At 42.3% G+C, this 24,730-nt stretch overlaps 1 pseudogene; it reads left to right on the top strand.

Annotated features, from left to right (window-relative positions):
* The window catches only part of LOC132895873 (dynein axonemal heavy chain 7-like), a 594,076-nt pseudogene that overhangs the window by 57,715 nt on the left and 511,631 nt on the right, over positions 1-24,730 (top strand).

Below are 24,730 nucleotides of genomic sequence, written 5' to 3'. Positions count from 1 at the left end.
TTGAAAAGTGCTTATGTGGGTTGGAATCCATCAGAGTAATCCTGAGAAAGCTGAGTGAAATGGGGACTGAATGAGGACAGTGCTTCTGTGCTTCATTTAAAATACAATACACAGCTGGCATTGTGCTTTCACGTTGCAGTGTCCGTGGCGATAGCTGAAGAGGATGGATTCATTAAACTGCCATCATCAGTGCTATCTGTTTTGGTCATTCTTTAGCATCACTACTGATTGATTGATTGATTGATTGATTGATTGATTGATTGATTGATTGATTGATTGATTGATTGGAGATTCCCAGGGACTTTGCACTAAAGGTCAGCAGCAATCAGTTTTATGGAAGATAAGGTTTATTTGCAGTATCTCACTGGGGTACAGATCAGATCTTTTTGGTATGAACTAGACAGGCTAGGCAAGTCAGTGTTATCAATCAGTAGATGTGATATTGTGAGATGACACTAATCAGAGAACATCTTGTCATTTAAACATCCCGTTTCAAAATAACACTAGTAAAAAATCTGAATCCAACACTAAATAAACTCATCCATTTCTTCCTTTCAGCATACTGTTACATATTTTTTTTATTTAGCTTGTCCATCTTTGCTCATATACACCATATCGAACTGCCTGACCATCACACCCATATGTGCTTGTCAAAAATCCCATTCCCAATTTAGTCCGATGTTTGCTATTTGCTGACAAGCTTCACTCTTCTGGGAAGGCTTTCCACTAGATTTTGGAGTGTGACTGTGGCTGGAATTTGCCCTATATTTGCACAACTGCATTAGTGAGGTCAGGTACTGATGATGTTTGAAAAGGTCTGGGGTGCAGTCGATGTTCCAGTTCATCCCAAAGGTGTTCAGTGGTGTTGAGTTCAGTCAGGGCCCTGTGCAGGGCACTTGAGTTCTTCCACACCAACCTTAACACACCATATGTTTATGGAGCTTGCTTTGTGCATAGTGGCATTGTCATGCTGGAACAGGTTTGTGTCCCTAAGTTCCAGTGAAGGGGAAATTGTAATGCTACAGAATACAAAGGCATCCTATATAACAGTATGATTTCAGTGTCGGAACAAAAGTTTGGTTAAGGCTCATATATGGTTGTGATGGTCAGGTGTTCACATACTTCTGGCAAGCTGTAGCTGTATTTCCATGTGGATGAAAACATCTATAAAGCCTTAGACCACCTTAAAGCCACCTATTCACTACAGTATGGGTAATTGGATGTTTTATTTAGTTCGTGAGGAAACTAGTTAACAAGTGCTTATTGCCAAGAACATATAATTATGAAGGGAAGTTAATGATTCTGTGTTAAAAACAAGCAGGCTGATTTAGTATTGTAAGGTTGTTTAATAATATGAGCCTCTTTAACCATTTTTTAGTTAACAGTACAAATGTTTGGTAATTTCACTGGGATAAATACTCAAACAGCCAAAATACAAATCACATTTCGCTTTGTGTGTTTATGCAATTGGTTTTATCCTGCTGCTTCTGTATAATTAGTGTGCAGTTAACACTGCAATTGTAATTTGTATTGTACTGTCAATAGACCCCTTTGCATGTTTGTAAACAAACCGACCGTTGCCAGGATGCGCGCGCAGCCTGGACTCAGAAACAATGGCGCTGCCCATAGACCGGCATTATGAGCTGTCAGATTATGCCAAACAGTTGTCGTTACAAGATTGAGAATGCTACATAAATAAGTTAACTCTAACAAGTGGACATCGCCTACCGGATCCGCATTTAATTAAAGAGTGGACGGACGATGTTAGTAAGTTCCCTGGTATACAATGGCCAGATATATACTCGTACCTTATTGACAAGACTTCAGTGTACACCCACGAAAAACTTTGTGCCTACAAGTCTTTAGACGCATATGATTATGTGCGGGCATGTACAACTTGATTAACAATGGGACATTCATATTCATTTTGTTTTAATCAAATTATGCCAGTGATGTGATGGCAATGTGGCTTTAGCTACAACAGCAAATACCAACACTAAACAGCAGTTTGCAGGAGGTAATGGCATGAAAGGAATGATAGTGTAAAGAGTGCAGCTAAGAGAAATCAGAGCTGCGTAAAAAGCGAGAGGCAGAGACCAGAAATGAAACTGAACGGGGCGGGAGCTAGGTTAGAGCAGTCAACGCAAGTTGGCATTTAGAGTGAGGGCACACAATTTTACCTTTCCATCCTTGCTTTAAAATTGGGATTTTCGGCATACACAAATAATGACGGCACAAAATCTGGACTGCTTGAGTCAAGCGAGACCTCTCCTACAAACAAAATTGCATGCAAAGCTAAGTTAACATGCTAACAATATTCATTACATTGTGTAATTATGACCCAGCTAATCAGACAAACATTACCAAAGTATTTTGCTACATCAATAAACGAAGACTAGAAAGAATAAAAAAGAAATATTTAATAAATAGCCTGATCTTACCTGTGATGAAGTGGGCGCTGCAAACCCGTGCATTTTTGATGGTGCTTTCATCCCAGTCTACACGTTTGATGGCTTGTAGCCATAGACGTCGGCGATTTTTTTTTTTTTGGAATGGGTGAGATCCTGCTGGAATTCTGAACATTTAACCCCATCACTGCTACGATTCTGACACCCGAAAACACAACAACTAGGCATCGCTGAGTCTTTTTTGAGTCCAGGCTGCGCGCGCAATTTCCGCTTACGTATGAATGGCGTTTACTGCGAAGGGGTCTATTTCTCTTGTCTTTTGTGTTGCACCAGAGTACTGGAGGCTACTATTTCATTACTTTCACAGTATATGTGTACGGGTATGGGGGCGAACCCTTACAGAGACATCCAGAATTTGAGAAGAAGCTGTATTTTATTTTGCTTTTATAAAAGTTTCTTTGGACTCCCTCCAGAGTACAGCCACATCTGAAGAAGTGTTTTGAGGGCATCACCAGTGTTATGTTCACTGAAGTTCTGGACATCACACATATGAAGAGCAGTGAGGGTGGGGTGGTGGAGCTGCTAGACATCATCTCCACTTCTAAAGCCCATGGCCAGGTTGAGAAATGGCTTCTTGAGCTAGAAAGTGGCATGCTCAAGTCCCTACACAAGGTGCTAGGCAATTTCACTTGGGATAGATTCCTGAACCCTTTTATGAACCTCTGTTCATGTCAAAATAGAGGGAAAAAAAATGTCATGTACTATATTGTATTTTATATCATGTCCTGTTATTAGCCCCGTCTCTCAATTACACATTTCAGTCTCTGGATCCTGCATTTTATTATATTTAGCTGTTAATCTCTTAGTAGTTCTATCCAAAAGTAAAATAATAATAATAATTATTATTATTATTAATGAGCCATTCTAATACATTATCATTTCTATAGTACACAGGGACTTGTATAGCAGCTGCTCCACATAAATCATATTTGTAATGGAACATTTGTAATGGAAATTTCTAATAAACACTTCAGAACGCTTAGCATTCATCTTTTCAGTCATTTATTATAGTAAATCATACAAAGGTATATAAGAAAGGAAAGAAAGAAATTAAAGCAGAACATCACCTCTAGTGATGAGTGTACGCGCACACTCTGAGTTGTGTTTTTGTGGCTGCTATCTCTAAAGGCATTCGCTTGCTGCTTGCATCTTCACGTGATTGGCTCAAGATTTTCTATGAAGCTTTGTTAAAGCGTGCACCTGGCGTGCTCTGGTATGTGCAGGCGGATGCGTAGTTATGAGAACTCAGGCACCCTGCTTATCACCACCGAGGTCAGGAAAGGTGGTTAGATCATGAGAAGATGCAAGCTAGGACGAACTCAAGCACCTTGCTCTAATGAGGCCACCAAGGCCACAGAAAAGCGATTACAACATTGGAAAAAAATCATTCAGTATATTAGGCCACTTGAGCTCAACACACAGAAACACAGAGAATAGGAATGTTCATCCACTAAATTTTCCCTCACACATTAAAATAGTGACACATTCTATGAGGAGGTGTTTATTTAGCATTTTTGGAAGGAGTCTTCAGTGTTGGGCCTTTGTAACAGTCAGAGATAAAGCTGTTGCTTCAGGTTTTTTGACACAGAAAAGTCTTCAGCAAATTACCAGAAAGAACAACTGACGTATCCTCAGACTGAAAAAGGCCTAGGTTACCAGGATCTGATCATATATTAAATATCATAAATAAGACATTATAAGCATGAGCACTTCAGATAATAACATCACAAAATGAGACACTGTGTCAGTGCTCACCTTCCTTTTCAGGAGACACTGTAAGCTTAAATCACTCCTTTTAACATGCTTACAAGTAAGTAAATAAAAATATAATGTGCTCTTATAATGTTTACAGTGGCTTACAATAACACTGTGAGAACATCCTTAATAAGATATTGTAGCATTAACTTCACTAAATAAGAACATAATTTTTCATTGTGATTTTTTAGGTGATTGCAGAGGCAATTGAGGCATACCCTAAAGAGGTGCGGATCAACTGGGTGCGAGCTTGGCCAGGTCAGACAGTACTGTGTGTGTATCTCGGATGTACTGGACCAAACAGATCCATGAAGCCTTTGTAATGGGACCGCAGGTCTGTACTACACACACATGCGCACGCGCACACATTCATTTTTCTTACTTCAGACATCTGCATGGAACTATAAATAGTTATTTAGTTAGCTGGTACAATTAAATATTAGTCTTTGTATCAGTTATCATTTTCCCTCTCTGCTTCCTGACTTACTGGAGACTCTTAAAAAGAGCTGGGAATGACTCTAGGATGATTTACATAGATTACCTATAACTTATGGAAATGTTTTGGTATCCGAGTTAAAAGTATTGTGTCTTTTAATATCACTGTAGACGCAAGTCTGAAATTTCTGCTCTTTTCTTTCTTAGGCTCTGGAAGCTTATTTGTGTCAAAACAACACACAGATCGAGGACATAATAGTGCTGGTGCGTGGGAAGCTGTCCAAACAGAACCAACTAACTTTGGGAGCGCTGGTGGTGTTGGATGTGCATGCTCGCGATGTTTTGGCCTCACTTGTGCATAAGGGCGTGGATGATAATTTCGAATGGCTCAGCCAGCTTTGTTATTACTGGATTGTAAGTCTGTGGGGGGGGGACAGATTATATATCATCCAGGCCTATATCTCTCCCCATATTGTGATATATATCTGTGAAAAGCTCTCTTTTCATTTAATCTTTTCAGGATTTCTCTTTACTTTTGCAGGAGAACCAACTTCAGACTGAAATGATTAATGCAGGCCTGGCTTATGGCTATGAATACCTGGGTAACACACCACTTCTAGTCATCACCCCGCTCACCGATCGTTGCTACAGGTCAGAACAACTTTCTGCTAAATTCTACTCATACATGCCCCTTTTCCACCAAATCAGTTCCAGGGCTGGTTCGGGGCCAGTGCTTAGTTTGGAACCGGGTTTTCTGTTTCCACTGACAAAGAACTGGCTCTGGGGCCAGAAAAACTGGTTCCAGGCTAGCACCAGCTCGTTGCTGGGCCAGAGGAAAGAACTGCTTATGTCAGTGGGGGGTGGAGTTGTTAAGACCAACAACAATAGCAAGACCGTGAAAGGTCGCCATTTTTAAATAAGCAACGAGATATCATGGATGCAGTAAAGCAGCAGTCATCCATTATTATTGTTGTTGTTGCTGCCGCTGCTTCTTCTTCTCTGTGTTGTTGTTGCTTCAATATTCATGCCAAGGTTTATGCAGTGACGTATACAGTGGCGTAATGACGTGGCTCCCCTTAGCGCCCCGAGCTATGGAAAAGCAAACTGGTTCTCAGCTGGCTCGCAAGTTGAATGAGTTCTGAACCAGCCCTGGAACTGATTTGGTGGAAAAGGGGTAACAGTGCAGTTGTTTGTCCTTCACATACCTCTGCAAAGACATTTCATTATAATCTTACTCAGGTTTATAGTCAGTGTATTGCTTTTGCTTTCACTTTATAACTTGCAACCGTTGAAAATATATCAAAAACATGAGATTTTAACATTCTTTAAGCAATCAGACTATTATACTGGTCAGTGTACTATGAAGTAACCAAGGAGGCAAAAGCAGTCAAATATTTTAGGAAAAAGAGATTCAAAATTATTTCTAAATTGGTAATTGTTTTTGAAAGTAATGGTCATGTTACTTATTTAACAATCTCTGCAGTCACTATTTATTCTAGTTACAGTTCTGGTCCAGCATTAGTAGTGTTTATGAGAAAAAAATAGAGATGGACAATACCATTAAAAATTATGTATTAACTAAATTTGTACACGGCGGCATGATGGTGTAGTGGTAAGCACTGTCGCCTCACAGCAAGAAGGTCCTGGGTTCAAGCCCAGCGGCTGACGATGGCCTCTCTGTATGGAGTCTCCCTGTGTCTGCGTGGGTTTCCTTTGGGTGCTTTGGTTTCCCCCACAGTCCAAAGACATGCAGGTTAGGCTAATTGGTGGCTCTAAATTGACCATAGGTGTGAGTGGTGGTTTGTCTTTGTGTTAGCCCTGTGGTGACTCGTCCAGGGTGTACCTCGCCCAGTCAGTTGGGATAGGCTCCTGTACAGGATAAGCGGCTAAATTTGTACACTAATGGACTGCTGCGTCTTTTCAGTTTGCCTCTTTATAGCTCCAGATCTCATTTGCACCACCAAATTTGCATTACCTTGTTTTGCATTAGTATGTCTCTGCCTGGTTGAAGAGTGATTTTGAGATGTAGGACTTCTCAGTTTTGGCATTCCAGTTAGCAACACATTAATGGTTACTTCAAATATACATTATGAAAAATACTGGATTATTTAGAAACTGTATTTTTGAACAGTGGCCAAAGACAGAAAGAATAAAGAAATGTTACTCTGTAAAATCAGCAATCAGTTGACTTTATAAGTTTTTATCTGTCTGTGTCTTAGTCTCATTATGTAACTAAAAAGTTGCAATAAACTTATCACTGACATAGTACTGTGCAAAAGTCTTAGGCACCCTAATTTTTTTCCTACAGATTTCTACATTAGGTGGCACGGTGGTGTAGTGGTTAGCGCTGTCGCCTCACAGCAAGAAGGTCCGGGTTTGAGCCCCGTGGCCGACGAGGGCCTTTCTGTGCGGAGTTTGCATGTTCTCCCCGTGTCCGCGTGGGTTTCCTCCGGGTGCTCCGGTTTCCCCCACAATCCAAAGACATGCAGGTTAGGTTAACTGGTGATTCTAAATTGACCGTAGGTGTGAATGGTTGTCTGTGTCTATGGCCAAGTTTACATTAGACCGTATCTGTCTCATTTTCTTCGCGGATGCACTGTCCGTTTATATTAAAACGCCTGGAAACGGGAATCTGCCAGGGTCCACGTATTCAATACAGATCGTGTCTGGTCTGGTGCTGTGTAAACATTGAGAATACGCGGATATGCTGTGCTGAGCTCTAGCTGGCGTCGTCATTGGACAACGTCACTGTGACATCCACCTTCCTGATTCGCTGGCGTTGGTCATGTGACGCGACTGCTGAAAAATGGCGCGGACTTCCGCCTTGTATCACCTTTCATTAAAGAGTATAAAAGTATGAAAATACTGCAAATACTGCCCATTGTGTAGTTATGATTGTCTTTAGGCTTGCCATCCTTCCACTTGCAAGTGGTAAGTGACGCGCATGCCCGATATGCACTGAGATCACACACACAGCGGCTCAGTCCCGAATCACTGCTCATGCGCTTCACTCGTGTGCTCTGTGAGCTGTGCAGGGCCGGAGTGCGCACCCTCCAGAGGGCACTCGCTGTTCAGGGCGGAGTGATTTGGAGCGCAGGATGCCTGCGGAGCCGAGCGTATCCATGTATTGGCGTTGCTGTGTGCACGCTAATCGTTTTAAAAACGTTAATCTGATGATCCGCTGATACGGTCTAATGTAAACCCCACCCATGTGTCAGCCCTGTGATGACCTGGCGACTTGTCCAGGGTGTACCCCGCCTTTCGCCCGTAGTCAGCTGGGATAGGCTCCAGCTTGCCTGCGACCCTGTAGAAGGATAAAGCAGCTAGAGACAATGAGATGAGATGAGGTGAGACTTCTACATTACTGAGTCAGTACAAAAACATTTTAGAGTTCCAAACATTCTTTTTCCAGCACAAAATTAAATGTTACAGAAAAAAAAAAAGTTTGTCTCTGAGCAGCATATTACAGAAAAGACCACTTTTCAGATTAAAAAAAACATAATGAAGGCTACTGGGTTTTGCTGCAAAATTAAGAAGCAATTATGCCAGTCAAAGTAAAACTTATAGCTCATTTCCTTATAAAACTGCACTAACTGTACCTGAGACTAATCTGTCTATCTAAAGCAAATGGTTGTCTCACACCAAATATTGACTGTTTTATTTATTATGACTTACTGCTGTTTATAGTATTTATTTTATTTAATTATTTATTTTTTAATGTTGAAATGTTTCACTTCATTATTTTTAAGCCATTTTTGGTCTACAGCATTTCTTTACATGCACTTAAGACTCTTGCATCGTACGGTATATTTGGGGATGATTTAAGACTACGTTGTGATCATATACAGTATGCATTTCAATAAGTTTTTTTTATTTTTCTGACTGTTTTCTCTATATTTATATTTAAAATCAGTCCCCCCAGGATTTCGCGGGCCTTTTTTGTGATTGTTGCGGGCTAAAATGTCTGATGTTGCAGGGGGTTTTCCAAAAAATTGCGATGAAAGTTCCGGTGTTTTTTAGGTTTTTGTTGCGATTACATTGCGGGAGGAAGTGAAAGTTGCAAGAAATTGTTGCAATTTTCTCTTTTTGTGATTAAAATTGAGTGATATGTTAAATATTAAGTTATTACTGAAAAACTATTGATTAAAAAAACAAAGACACTGTGAAATGGTCCTATAAACAACTTTACCAATATAAAAGACTACCAGGACTACAAAAATGCAGAAAATTAGGCTTTAAGGTGCAACCAACAGGTGCATTTTTTTTTCCAAATGCACCTGTTGGTTCAAAAGTTAAAGTGCATAGAACCTCACAGCACAACATGAAGTTACCTTAAAATATAATATAAATGCCTCAGCTTTCATGTAAGAAAATAAAAAAACAAACAAACTATTAATACTAGTACTGTGTGCAGCCAGTCTCTCCTGAAGACTAAATTAAACAATAATAAACTAATAAAATAAAAGGCTCAGGCTTCATAGAAGAAAAAAAAACATTTGAACAGAATCTCACAGTGTGATGCTGAAGCTGCCTAAACAATGGAAAATAAAATACCATTTTGGCAAAAACGTTGGCATCCATTAATTTATTGGATTAAGTAAAAAAAAAAAAAAAAAAAAAAAATTGTAAAGCGCACATAGTGCTTCACTGTAAACATAACACACTTTCAGTAACAGAATTTAAGCCTATATAAACACTGACTCACACATGCAGTGTTGCTAGATACTGCTGACGTTTTCCAGCCCAAAATATGTTCAAAACCCGCCAAAATGCACTTTAAACCGCCCAATTGGGCGGGAACCACCCAATCTGGCAACACTGCGCACATGCTGCTTCTTTTGAACGTATACACGGAAGTAAGGCGGAAGGTAGTTTGTCGACGTCACCTCAAGACGACGCCAACGATTGGTCAAATTTGCGGGAAAGTTGCGGTGATTGGATATAATTGCAACACCGCCCTGAATTCGCGGGGATTGGTTGAATTTGCGTTGAAGTTGCAAATCGCAACATCGCAAAATCCTGGAGGGTCTGTAAAATAGAAGAGATTTCACTTTTTAAAATCCATTTGTTATAGTTCCTAAAAGATATTGTTCCTTAAAATTTCATTGTAATTTTTTTTTTTACATTAGAACATGTCCAGGTTTCTGACTTGACCTTTAGTCCTGGTTATAGGACTCATTTAACACCCTATTAATGGAGCTTAAATAGAATATGGATATCAATTGTCAAGGCCGCCTTTGTTTTCATACTATATGATTGGCTGGTGGATGGAATCTTATAAAACCAAACACATCTGTGAATTTGGTAATTGACCTTTGCATTTTTTACACAATAAGTTTCACATAGTTGGTAAATCATTTTCAACCAAATTGCCAGCTGTAATTCTGCAGTCATGACATGTCTTTGTCCCTAGAACCCTTTTTGGAGCACTGCACTTGCATTTAGTAGGAGCTCCTGAAGGCCCGGCAGGTACAGGGAAGACTGAGACTACTAAAGATTTGGCCAAAGCTGTGGCTAAGCAGTGCATCGTCTTCAACTGCTCGGATGGCCTTGATTACATTGCCCTGGGAAAGTTCTTTAAAGGGCACCTGACAGCAAAATTATGCTCTAAAATAGGTTTCTGTAATAAAACTACAAACACCACTGATCACTTTCATGATAGAACTAACCACCAACAGAACGAAACTTTGTGCGCAGTTGCGTCAATCTGGCCAAGCACCAAGCATCAGTGGCCGCCATATTTGCCGTGACGTCACATGCAGAACGACTGCTTGGCCTTCAAGGCAGCTATGGCTGACGAAACAGAGCGATTTTCTGACCAGTCTTCAGAAACTGAGGCCCTTTTTGAGGTTGACACTGGACATGTCGGATTACATGAAGACGAAGCAGTGGGTGGCATTTTGCCTTATCGTTTTGAGCCGTATCTGGACGATTTGCCTGCAGAAGGCGAGATTTCCGACTCGGACACAGAATACATGTGAATAATACCTCAGACTTCATTCAATCTGTAATTTGTGACAATATAACAGGATTACTACATTATAATAAATATTTTGGAGTATCTTTCATTATATTTTCGTGACCAAAGGCTCTGTATACAGTTCAGTAAAGTTGGAAAGATATTGGCATATTCGAACTTCCGGGATCAATAACTCTTAAGTGAAACGTTGTTAAAACACAAAAACACGCATATTTTCAACCGTAGTAAGATAGACAACGAGCTACAACCTAACTTTCATCAAAACGAGCCAGCCTCGGAGCCACACCAAGAACACTAGTGTTTACGTGCAGCCGGCTGTGAGAGCAGCGCGCAGGGACCGTCTACAAAGTGCAACACCAAAAAGAGACATTACAAAAAATATTCAATAACTTCACTATGATACAGTGTAGTGTCACCAAACTCACTACACACTTCATTGGTCTCCTACAGATTACACTGCAACACTTGGTTTGAAAGAAAGGCATTTTTCATAATTTCTGGGAATTTTTAATAGGAATATTAATCAATAACTTCACTATGATAGAAGTGTTGTAGTGTAATCTGTAGGAGACCAATGAAGTGTGTAGTGAGTTTGGTGACACTACACTGTATCATAGTGAAGTTATTGAATATCTTTTGTAATGTCTCTTTTCGGTGTTGCACTTTGTAGACGGTCCCTGCGCGCTGCTCTCACAGCCGGCTGCACGTAAACACCAATGTTCTTGGTGTGGCTCCGAGGATGGCTCATTGTCTATCTTACTACGGTTGAAAATATGCATGTTTTGTGTTTTAACAACGTTTCACTTAAGAGTTATTGATCCCGGAAGTTCGAATCTGCCAATATCTTTCCACCTTTACTGAACTCTGTATACTATGTGTAACCGGGTGTATATGGGGAAATCACCTGCTGTCTGCTTCACCCCAGCAGAGGGAGTCGTAGGGCTCAGCCCTTTAGAAACAGGCTGGTTGGCTAGGAGAGGAAGCCACTTGAACAGTGCACTATAAGAATGCCAGCTAAAGCACCGGTAAAGAAAAAGCCATTCCTCGAAGTTAGTTGTTCAACCTGCTAGCTCGGAACAGATAAGAGACGCGGTATTTCATTGAGGTTAAGCCTCAACTGCAAACATAGGAAAGAATATTAACAGAACGTCTGCGTCGTAGAACTGTTGGGCTGGTTTTACTGTGGTGTGTTGTGGTGCACGCATTGCTGGCATTAGGCCAGAATTATATTGCTGCTACACCAATTACTAATGGGCAGATAATTGCTGCTTTTCCCCTGTGGTAATGTTAGTATTGTAAGGTCACACCTCCAAAGACCAAATTATTGTTTTTTTTCTTATTTCCTTTTTTTTTTTTTTTTTATTTTGTATTGAGAGCCCAGCCTTACTCATTACCCTGTACAGAGCCCAGAGGCCCAGTCTTGATTTGTAGTCTCACACTTATGTATTTTGGTTTGGCCATATAGTGTGTGTAGTGCATACAGGTTGCTGTGTTGCCCTTCTTGAGGGGTGTGTAGCCATTTGCCAGTTGCTGTGCTTCCTTTTTGATGTGTGCAATTTACTAGTTGCTGTGTTGCCTCTCTTATGAAGTTTTTTTTTTTTTGCATGAAGATTTGTTGTGTCATTGGCCAAGGCTGACCTGGGTATGTTTCGGGAGACTTTGTATTGCTGGTCCTCAATATTTTAATCATATGTTTGTACACAATAAAGAAATCATTTGTATTTTTGATAAAATCAGCTTCAGTCCCTCTTTAGTGAACTCTGCGGCAGGGAAGTAGAAGGAGGAGGTAACACTCATCTTGTTACAACTGGCGTAGTCAGCAGGATAGCCTGAGGTTAGGTTTTTTTTCCTTATTTTTGATTTCTTTGTTTCTTGTTCGTTAATTTGCTTGGGAATTGGAGGTGTGTGCGTTAGGGTTGTGGGAAAAGCGGTAGTTATCCAGGCGGAGGAGGACAGCGTGGGATACTTTTAAAACTTTGTGTCCATTTGTGGTGTGACTATGTCTATAGCACAAGATGGAATGGAAGACCTGCATGGACTCTTAGACCAAATCCGTCAGCTTCAGGCTGAAAATGAGCAGTTAAAGGCAAAGGAACAGGACAGAAATGACGAGGCTGTTGCCACTACCTCTTACAGTGACTCAGGTATAACAGCAGCCGCTGCGGATTTTCCTAGGCAGCTTGCTTCTACTAATGTGTCAACCCTTGATGCCCAAGCACGTTATGTGTATGTTCCAAGAGAACGTAAGTGTTCCAAATTTACTGGTAAACTGACTGTTGACCTTGTAACTGTAGACCAATGGATAACAGAAGCACGTAGATGTTTGGAAGCAAGGCCTATGTCTACGGCAGAACAAGTGTTATTTCTCTATGATCATCTTGATGGGGGGGGGCAAAAGCAGAAGTTGATTTTCATGAGCCTTCTGTTAGAGATACAGCAGAAAAGATTTTTATAATTTTGAGTGATAATTTTAGTTGTTCCCAATCCTATGTTGCAGCGCAACTTGCCTTTTTCCAGCGCCATCAGAAAGATGGAGAGTCCTTGCGTGATTTTTCACATGCTTTGAAAACATTGATGGATGCAGTGATAAAAAAAAGACACCGGGGGGTATTTTTAACTCTGACAGGGTATTGCGTGATCAATTTGTTGAAAATGTGAATGATGATATGCTCAGACGAGAACTAAAAAGACGATTGGTATTGGATGCTGAAATGAGCTTTCTTACACTTCGTGGCATAGCCATTAAGTGGATGGAGGAGGGGAAACAAGGGGCACGGCTTAGACCAAGAGCTTTTTCTTTTGATATGCATGTTTCTACAGGGGGAAACCAAGGGGTGGATTCTAATGCAATATCAGCTAGTAATGCAGAAATGAAGGAATGCCTACGACGTCAGCAGATTCAGTTAGATACCATCTCATCACAGCTTAATTCATCTCGTTCCCACAGTAATGCGAAGGGTGCAGGAGGTAGCTCTAAAGCAGGGGTGTCAAACCTGATCCATAAAGGGCCATGTGGCTGCAGGTTTTCATTCCAGCCATGCAGCAGCACCCTGATTTGGCTTATTCAATCAACTGACACACCCACCCTTTAATCAAGGGTGGGTGTGGCTGCAAGTATTTGACTGTGTGAAGACAGTTCAGTTGATTGAATGAGCCAAGTCAGGTGTGCTGCTGCATGGCTGGAATGAAAACCTGCAGCCACAAGGCCCTTTATGGATCAGGTTTGACACCCCTGCTCTAAAGCATATAGATTTCAGCCTGATGGTAAACCAATTTGCCTCCGCTGTAACAAAGCAGGGCACATTGCAAAATATTGCCGTGTTAACCTTGATCCTGCAGGGTTGGTGGAGCAGGGGGCAGTACAAAGGGCCACAACCCATAATCAGATGGGAGAACTACCAACTAATCTGCAGCAGCAGGGAAACTAGCGCCCTCTGGTGTGGGGAGCCAAACACTAGGAGGGGCAGAATTAGGCTCTAAATACTCAACTGAAGAGGGCATCCCACAGCTTATCGGGCAGTGCCCAATGGTTCATGTGTCATTGGGGGGGAAAGAGGTTGCCTGCCTACTCGACACTGGTTCCATGGTTTCTACAATAACTGAAACATTTTTTCCGTGAGAATTTTCCATCAGATGAGTCCCTTAAATCATGTAATTGGCTTCAGTTGCGGGCAGCAAATGGATATGAAATTCCTTATGCGGGTTACCTTGAACTTGACGTTACTGTAATGGGAAAAACACTTCCAAGGATGGGAGTTTTAGTTGTGCGTGACCCAGGTGACCCCTTCATTTGTCGTCAGCGACAGGCGGTTCCAGGTCTGCTGGGGATGAATATTATTCAGAGTTGTTATAAAGAACTTTTTGACACACTAACTTCACTTCCCCAAACCCATCGTCGTAAAGAACACAAGATATGGCAGCATGCATTTTCTATCTGCCAGTCGATTGAGGAACTCCAGGGAAAGGGGTATTTGGGGAGGGCGAGAGTTCAGGGAGCAGCAGTATTCATTCCCAAATGTTGTTTGAAACTCCTCCCCATTGTTTGCCCCAGTGCTACTAACTTGTCCTTACAGTCGATCCTGTTAGAGCCACTCAACGAAGACACCCCATTGCCAGTGGGGATTTTGATTTCTAAGGCTTTGTCATCAGTAGCTAATGGCAGGGTAGAAATACCAGTTACAAATGTCAGTTCACAAGACCTCTGGCTACAGCCACATACTGTATTAGGTGAGCTCCATATAGTTCAGGTGATGTCAACTGGGTGTTCGGTGAACATCAGGGAAGAGGGCAATGGGGGCCAGGTTGCCGTTATGCAGTCAGCGGAAGTACAAGGTGGCACTCCTCCTGAACTTTCCAGCGTGGCTTGGCCAACCCTCTCGAAGGAGCAAGAGGAGCAAGGAAAACAACTTCTGCACAAATACCAGGAAGTCTTTAGCCAAGGGCAGGGGGACTTGGGGTGTACTACGTTGGGGGAACATCGGATTCACCTGACTGATGACATCCCAGTGCGACAGAGATACCGCAGATTACCCCCCTCCCAATATGAACAGGTGAAAACACACATTCAGCAGCTTACTGAGGCAGGAATTGCAAGCCCGAGTTCCAGCCCTTACTCTTCGCCCATTGTAATTGTTCAAAAAAAAGGGGGCGATATTAGGCTGTGTGTGGATTACCGATTGCTAAATGCCAAAACTAGGAAAGATGCTTACCCGCTTCCTCGCATCGATGAATCCTTGGATGCATTAACTGGAGCCCAGTGGTTTACATTAGATTTTGCAAGTGGCTATAACCAGGTGCCAGTAGCAGAGGAAGATAAGGCCAAGACGGCATTCTGTACACCGTTTGGACTGTTTGAGTTCAATAGAATGCCCTTTGGCCTTTGTAATTCACCCAGTACTTTTCAGAGGCTAATGGAGAGAATATTTGGTGACCAAAGTTTCCAGTCTCTCCTGCTGTTTTTAGATGACATTTTTTTCAACCTCCTTTGAGCAGCATTTATAGCGCCTAGAACTGGTCCTCTCCCGTCTACAGAGCAATAACCTTAAGTTAAAGCTAGCCAAGTGCCACTTTTTTCAAAACGAGGTGAAGTATCTGGGGCATGTTGTCTCAGCCGCTGGAGTAGCTACGGATCCAGATAAGGTGAAAGCAGTTGCCGAATGGAGGCAACCAACTACTACAAAGGACATAAGATCTTTCTTAGGATTTGCATCCTATTATCGTCGCTTTGTGCAAGGTTTTGCCAAAATTGCTGCACCATTACACCAACTAGTTGCCCAGGTAGAGGCAGAGCAGAACAGGAGGTTTCGAAACATTGTCCTGGGCTAAGCTTGGACACAGGAATGCCAACAAAGTTTCCAGTTGCTGAAGGACTGTTTGACTAGCGTTCCAGTGCTAGCTTATGCTGATTTCACCAAGCCTTTTGTGTTAGAAATCGACGCAAGCCATAGTAGGCTCTGAGCAGTCTTGGTGCAGGACCAAAATGGACAAAGAAAGCCCATTGCATTTGCCAGTAGGGGCTTACAGCCCACAGAGAGGAACATGTCCAACTATAGTTCCCGCAAGCTTGAACTCCTAGCTTTGAAGTGGGCAGTAACCAGTAAGTTTAGGGAATATCTGTTGGGGACAAAATTTATTGTCTTTACAGATAATAACCCATTGAGTTACTTGCAAACGGCCAAGCTAGGGGCGACCGAACACCGTTGGGCATCAGAGTTGGCCATGTTTGACTTCGAAATCAAATATCAGCCAGGTTTGGCCAATACAAATGTGGATGCTCTTTCTCGGTTGCCAGTCCCTGTGTCAATCAATGAAGTGGCCCCAGGTCTGCTAGTCCCTTTTTTGCCTCAGGATGTAAGTGAGCATGGGACTAGTGCCTTGTGCCAGGAGTCTAGTGTACTGCCGATCAGACCCAAGACTAACTTGCTGGCCTTACAGATGGAAGACCCAGTTATTGGGCCATTTAGCCAGCTCTAGAAGCAGGGGGCTTTACCCGCCAAGACTGTTCGAGTTGCCCTGCTACCAGGGACCCAGAAACTCCTTAACCAGTGGCCAAGGATCCGATCTCAAAAGGGAGTACTGTACCATAGTGTTCGGCTACCTGGGGACAGTAGGGAAACGCTTTCAACTTCTCCTACCACAGTGTCTCAAACAAGAAATAGTGAGGAGCCTGCATGATGACCATGGACACCAAGGTATAGAGCGAACACTTAGTCTGGTCCAGGAAAGGTGTTTTTGGCTAGGAATGTCCCGAGAGGTGGAGAAATATTGCCAAGAGTGTGGTCGTTGTATCGTAGCCAAAGCTGTTCGACCACAGCCGAGAACTTTCCCTGGCAATTTACTTGCCTTTAGACCCCTGGATGTGGTGGCGATCGATTTTACGACCCTAGAGATGTCCACAGATGGTCGAGAACACGTCTTGATTGCAACTGATGTGTTTTCAAAATTCTCACAGGCATATCCAACACGGGACCAGAAGGCCAGTACGGTGGCCAAAATACTGACTGAAGGTTGGTTCTATCGCTATGGGGTGCCAAGGCGACTGCACAGTGACCAGGGCAGGAGTTTTGAGGGAGACCTCATGAAGCAGCTGTGCCGGCTGTATAACATCACAAAGAGTCGGACAACAGCATACCATTCAGAGGGCAACGGGCAGTGTGAGAGGTTTAATCGTACACTGCATGACCTTCTTCGTTCGCTACCTCCTGATCAGAAGCGCAGGTGACCTCAGGCTCTGCCACAAGTCCTCTTTGCATACAATACAACCCAGCATGCTTCCACAGGCCATTCACCTTTTGAATTGATGTTTGGACAAAAAGTGCAACTGCCAGTGGATTTCCTCCTGGGTAAGGCGGATGAAGAGGTAGATGCAGGGAATACCCAGGATTGGATGCATCACCACCAGGAGAGCCTCAAAGCCATGTACACACATGCTCGGGACCAACTGACTCGTGCTGCAGAGCGCCGAAACCTGCAGGTCACCCCTGCAACAAGCCCCCTGTTGGCTCCTGGCACCTTAGTACATAAACGGAATCACCCACTGGGACGTCGCAAGATCCAGGACTTCTGGGATGCAACAACATATAGGGTAGAAGAAGCACTGGATTCGGATGGGAGGGTGTATCGAATTCGGCCAGTGGAAGGGACCGGGCCTGAAAAGAACATCCACCGAACAGAATTAAGGGTCATACCAGTAAATGCCCGGATAGACCCAAAGGCCCCTAGGACATCAGACACACATTCTCCCCCCTTGGGAAAGGAGGGGTGTAACCAGCATGGGCCTATAGATGATGACGAAGACCAGAGTGACGGAGAGTCGGCACTAATTTTACTCGAACCGTCAATCAGTCACAAGAATCGGTGGCAACAAGAAGTGAATGAACGATTTAACAATCCCAGTTCTGTTGCCAGAAGTCCGTCAACAGTCTGAGGTCAGGGCCACAGAAAGTATGACCACTGATCCAACACAGAATGTGGCCGACGGAAGAGACGACCACATGAGCCCTAATACCAGCATGGGCCTGACGGAGCTTGATCAGGATCCTCCCAACCCTGACCCCATACTTAGACGTTCAACAAGGACAACAAGAGGACAACATGGTAACCCACACCATTTGCCGAGGGCCATCCCTTGTCCAGCTAATGCGACTGAAGGTAGATCATAGCCCCCATTGCCCTACGTAATTGCTGTAAGGGTGTATGTGTGGGTGTGTGTGTGTAAGTAGTCCTTGCCAGGACGGCAAGTTTGCAGAATCGGGGTGGGTGTAACCGGGTGTATATGGGGAAATCACCTGCTGTCTGCTCCACCCCAGCAGAGGGAGTCGTAGGGCTCAGCCCTTTAGAAACAGGCTGGTTGGCTAGGAGAGGGAGCCACTTGAACAGTGCACTATAAGAATGCCAGCTAAAGCACCGGTAAAGAAAAAGCCATTCCTCGAAGTTAGTTGTTCAACCTGCTAGCTCGGAACAGATAAGAGACGCGGTATTTCATTGAGGTTAAGCCTCAACTGCGAACATAGGAAAGAATATTAACAGAACGTCTGCATCGTAGAACTGTTGGGCTGGTTTTACTGTGATGTGTTGTGGTGCACGCATTGCTGGCGTTAGGCCAGAATTATATTACTGCTACACCATTTACCAATGGGCAGATAATTGCCACTTTTCCCCTGTGGTAATGTTAGTATTGTAAGGTCACACCTCCAAGGACCAAATTATTGTTTTTTTCTTATTTCTTTTTATTTTATTTTATTTTGTATTGAGAGCCCAGCCTTACTCATTACCCTGTACAGAGCCCAGAGGCCCAGTCTTCAAATCAAATCAAATCAAGTTTATTTGTACAGCGCTTTTAACAATAAACATTGTCGCAAAGCAGCTTTACAGAATTTGAACGACTTAAAACATGAGCTAATTTTATCCCTAATCTATCCCCAATGAGCAAGCCTGTGGCGACGGTGGCAAGGAAAAACTCCCTCAGACGACATGAGGAAGAAACCTCGAGAGGAACCAGACTCAAAAGGGAACCCATCCTCATTTGGGCAACAACAGACAGCCTGACTATAATATTAACAGTTTTAACAGGTATAACCCTCAACTGTCCTCATGGGGCCGTCCTTCACAGGAGTGGGGCGATAAAACTCGGACCAGACACAGGGCACCAGGATGGATCAAGCAGGTCCGAGGGGCAGAAGAGGCCAGCATCTCAATCCCAGGATCAACATGTAACTCAGAGGGACAGATTGGGGGGGGGGAGAGAAAGAAAACATGTTGTTAGGTATGCCCTAAAAATGACAAGTATTAAATCTGTGTGGTAGGTTCGCAGAGACGAGAGTCTTTACATCAGGCATGACACACAATGGCATGTTAATATGGTAAAAAAAATATATCATGACCTGCTCTGGCTGGATGCTTGATTGGGTGATGGGAGCACACTCCTCAGCAATGATGAGATGCAGATGGGACCCTTAGGCCTGGCCAAGACAATTCAGTTACATTTCACCGGGTCTGGGACATGCGACAGAATGTCTGACGGCCGATTCCCTGCAGGCTACGATAGCCAGTCGAGGTCCCCACCGTCTCCACCAAAAGATTTCCTGTTGACTCCATGTAACTCAGAGGGACAGATTTGGAGTGGGGGGGGGAGAGAAAGAAAACACAGGTGGTTAGGTATGCCCAATGTCACCTGAATAAGTAGGAACAGTATACATATTGCACCGAGTACAAGCAGGGACTCCGGCAACTAACTATGACAGCATAACTAAAAGGAGAGAGCCAGAAGGTAACACAGGCATGAGGGAGCCCCGGGACATAAAGCAGCCAGCCACTGCACCGTCAACAAACTCGAGTGAGCAAGCGAGTGGGGACTGACAGCATCCATACATCCCAGTTTACCAAAACACTCTATGTCTGAGGACCCTCCAGATCTACTCCTTTACCTCAAACACCATTAACAAAAGGCTTGACTAAACAGATATGTTTTTAGCCTAGACTTAAATGCTGAGACTGTGTCTGATTCCCGAACATTACTTGGAAGGCTGTTCCATAACAGTGGGGCTTTGTAAGAAAAGGCTCTGCCCCCTGATGTAGCCTTCACTATACGAGGTACCAGCAGATAGCCTGCACCTTTTGATCTAAGTAGGCGTGGCGGGTCATAGAGGAGCAGAAGTTCACTCAGGTACTGTGGTGCGAGACCATTCAGTGCTTTAAAGGTCAATAGTAGTATTTTATAATCAATACAAAATTTGATTGGGAGCCAATGCAGTGTGGATAAGACAGGCGTGATGTGGTCATATTTTCTAGTTCTAGTAAGGACTCTTGCTGCGGCATTTTGAACTAACTGGAGCTTGTTTATGCACTTATTGGAACATCCAGACAGTAAGGCATTACAATAATCCAACCTGGAGGTAACGAAAGCATGGACTAGTTTTTCTGCATCATGCAATGACATTAAATTTCTTATCTTTGCAATATTTCTGAGATGAAAGAAAGCTATCCGGGTGATGTTATCAATGTGAGTTTCGAATGAAAGACTGGGGTCAATAATCACTCCGAGGTCTTTTACTGCTGCACATGAAGAAACAGAAAGGCCATCCAGAGTTACTGTGTAATCAGAAAACTTACTTCTAGCTGTATGTGGTCCTAGCACAAGTACTTCAGTCTTGTCAGAGTTAAGCAGAAGGAAATTTATAAGCATCCAGTGTCTAATGTCCTTAACACATTCCTCAATTTTATTAAGCTGGTGTCTCTCATCAGGTTTTGCAGAGACATACAACTGTGTGTCATCAGCATAACAGTGGAAACTAATACAATGTTTACGAATAATATCGCCCAGAGGTAACATATATAGAGAAAAAAGCAGTGGACCCAAGACAGAACCTTGTGGAACACCAAACTTTACCTCGGTACGTCTAGAAATATCACCATTTATATCAACATACTGATAACGATCCGTTAGATAAGACCTGAGCCAGGAGAGGGCCATTCCCTTAACTCCCACAACATTTTCTAGTCTATCCAGAAGAATGGAATGATCAATGGTATCAAATGCTGCACTAAGGTCAAGCAACACAAGTAGCGAGACACAGCCCTGATCAGACGCCAACAGTAGGTCGTTTACTACTTTAACCAGTGCTGTCTCTGTGCTATGATGAGGTCTAAATCCTGACTGATACATTTCATGGATGTTATTCCTATGTAAATATGAGCATAACTGCTGTGCCACAGCTTTTTCAAGGATCTTGGAGATAAAGGGGAGGTTTGATATTGGCCGATAATTGGACAGCTGACAGGGATCAAGGTCAGGTTTTTTAATCAGGGGTTTGATAACTGCTAGTTTAAAGGATTTGGGTACATAGCCAATCATAAGAGAAGAATTTATTATTTTTAGAAGCGGTTCAATTACTCCAGGCATTATCTGTTTGAATAGATGTGTCGGTAAGGGATCTAGTACGCAAGTTGAGGCTTTTGATGTAGAGATTAATGAAAGTAATTCAGTTTCTTTTAGGGGAGTAAAACATTCTAACTGATGATCTGATACAGTTATATTGTTAACTACAAGGTCACTTTCATTGTCTAACCTTAAATTAGTAGTTTGAATTTTTTGTCGGATATTCTCAATTTTGTCATTAAAAAAATTCATGAAGTCGTTGCTACTACATACTGCAGGTGTGCATCTGTCTATAGTGGACTTATTCCTGGTTAATTTTGCTACAGTATTAAATAGGAATCTAGGATTATTTTTGTTATCTTCTATTAGGGAGGAGAGATATGTTGATCTCGCAGCACTAAGAGCTTTTCTATACTTCAGGAAGCTCTCCTTCCACGCCAATTTGAACACTACCAATTTTGTTTGACGCCATTTACGTTCCAATTTTCGAGTGGTCTGTTTTAAAGTGCGAGTGTCATCATTATACCAGGGTGCTAATTTTTTGTCTCTGACCATTTTCCTTTTTAGAGGAGCTACATTATCTAAAGTATAAAGTCTTGATTTGTAGTCTCACACTTATGTATTTTGGTTTGGCCATATAGTGTGTGTAGTGCATACAGGTTGCTGTGTTGCCCTTCTTGAGGGGTGTGTAGCCATTTGCCAGTTGCTGTGCTTCCTTTTTGATGTGTGCAATTTACTAGTTGCTGTGTTGCCTCTCTTATGAAGTTTTTTTTTTTTTTTGCATGAAGATGTGTTGTGTCATTGGCTAAGGCCGACCTGGGTATGTTTCGGGAGACTTTGTATTGTTGGTCCTCAATATTTTAATCATATATGTTTGTACACAATAAAGAAATCATTTGTATTTTTGATAAAATCAGCTTCAGTCCCTCTTTAGTGAACTCTGCGGCAGGGAGGTAGAAGGAGGAGGTAACACTCATCTTGTTACATATAATATTATGTATACTTGTGTTCAAAATAATAGCAGTCCAACACAACTAACCAGATCATTCACTGTTTTTGGTGGAAATTATATTACTACATGGCAAATAATTTACCAGTAGGTGTAGTAGAGTCATAGAAAACCAACAGACCCAACATTCATGATATGCATGCTCCTGAGTCTGTGTAATCTAATAATTAAGTGAAAGGGATGTGTTCAAAATAATAGCAGTGTGGAGTTCAATTAGTGAGGTCATTCATTCTGTGAAAAAACAGATGTCAATCAGGTGGCCCTAATTTAAGGATGAAGCCAGCACATGTTGTACATCCATTTCTCTCTGAAAACCTGAGAAACATGGGTCGTTCCAGACATTGTTCAGAAGAACAGCGTGCTTTGATTAAAACGTTGATTGGAGAGGTAAAACGTATACTGTAAAGAAGTGCAGAAAATGATGGGCTGCTCAGCTAAAATGATTTCCAGTGCTTTAAAATGGACAGCAAAACCAGAGAGACGTGGAAGAAAACAGAAGACTACCATTCGAATGGATCGAAGAATAGCCAGAATGGCAAAGACTCAGCCAATGATCAGCTCCAGGGTGATCAAAGACGGTCTGAAGTTAACTGTGAGTACTGTGACAATTAGAAGATGCCTGTGTGAAGCTAATCTATCGGCAAGAAGCCCCCGCAAAGTTCCACTGTTAAAAAAAAGACGTGCTGAAGAGGATACAATTTGCCAAAGAACACATCCACTGGCCTAAAGAGAAATGGAAAAACATTTTGTGGACTGATGAAAGTAAAATTGTTCTTTTTGGGTCCAAGAGCCGCAGACAGTTTTTCAGACGACCCCCAAACACTGAATTCAAGCCACAGTACACTCTGAAGACAGTGAAACATGGTGGTGCAAGCATCATGATATGGGAATGTTTCTCTTACTATGGTGTTGGGCCCATTTATCGCATACCAGGGATCATGGATCAGTTTGCATATATCAAAATACTTGAAGAGGTCATGTTGCCTTATGCTGAAGAGGAAATGCCCTTGAAATGGGTGTTTCAACAAGACAACGACCCCAAACACACCAGTAAGCGAGCAGCATCAGGGTTCAAGACCAACAAAATGAAAGTTATGGAGTGGCCAGCCCAATCCCCGGACCTTAATCCAATAGAAAACTTGTGGGGTGACATCAAAAATGCTGTTTCTGAGGCAAAACCAAGAAATGCAGAGGAATTGTGGAATATTGTCAAATCATCCTGGGCTGGAATACCTGTTCACAGGTGCCAGAAGTTCTCAGAAACCGTGGTTATACAACTAAATATTAGTTTAGTGATTCACAGGAATACTAAATCCTTAAGATTTTTTCAGTTTATACAGTAAATATTTGGAGTTTGTAATGAAAAATGCAGACACTGCTATTTTTTTGAACAGACCAATGTTCATTTTTCTTCATTTTCTGTAAAGTAATTAAAATATTCATACATTTTTTCTTCATGTTTTGATGTAGAATATAATGTGCAGTGTTCCTAATGCATGGAAATAAAAACTATTATAAGGATTTTGAGATTTACTCACGTTTTTAAACACACTGCTATTATTTTGAACACAACTGTACATGTGAATAATACCTCAGACTTCATTCAATCTGTAATTTGTGATGTAACAGGATTACTGCATATAATAATTTGGGAGTATCTTTCATTATATTTTCGTGACCAAAGGCTCTGTATACTACATGTAAATAAAACCTCATACTTCATTCAATCTGGTCATGTTCATGAAATTCCTACTTTACGCTAATATCGTCGGTGATTGGAAATTTTAGATGATAGACTGATTTTATACACAAAGCTGTCCTGACATCATTTCCTCCCAAGATACGGTCTGTTTTCAAATGAAAATATCATTTTGTTGTTACAGTATAAATATTGATACTTACACAAACAGTTCCCGTGTCCGGCGCACTTGTTTTGCCCACCCTTCGCGTCTGATGGGATCCTTGGGAAAGATATACAGACTAGACCCGGCTTCCCTGCTGTTGGAGCAAAATCCAGCCACACAACGAGCAGGTATATTCACCAAAATAAACGACTCGGACACAAAAATATTCACTTGCAAAGCACTGGTGAACAACGAGAAGTTGAGAAAATGTCTGTCATTGGTTCTGCATGTGACGTCATATCCGCCTTCTTCCTCGGCCGTGGGTTGGCTCGCCATGATATCAATTTATCTTCGTGGAGGGCC

Source organism: Neoarius graeffei, chromosome 13, assembly GCF_027579695.1.
Source record: "Neoarius graeffei isolate fNeoGra1 chromosome 13, fNeoGra1.pri, whole genome shotgun sequence".
Lineage (NCBI taxonomy): Eukaryota > Metazoa > Chordata > Actinopteri > Siluriformes > Ariidae > Neoarius > Neoarius graeffei.
Note: the sequence above shows the minus strand (reverse complement) of the source record. Positions and strands in the feature narration are given on the sequence as shown.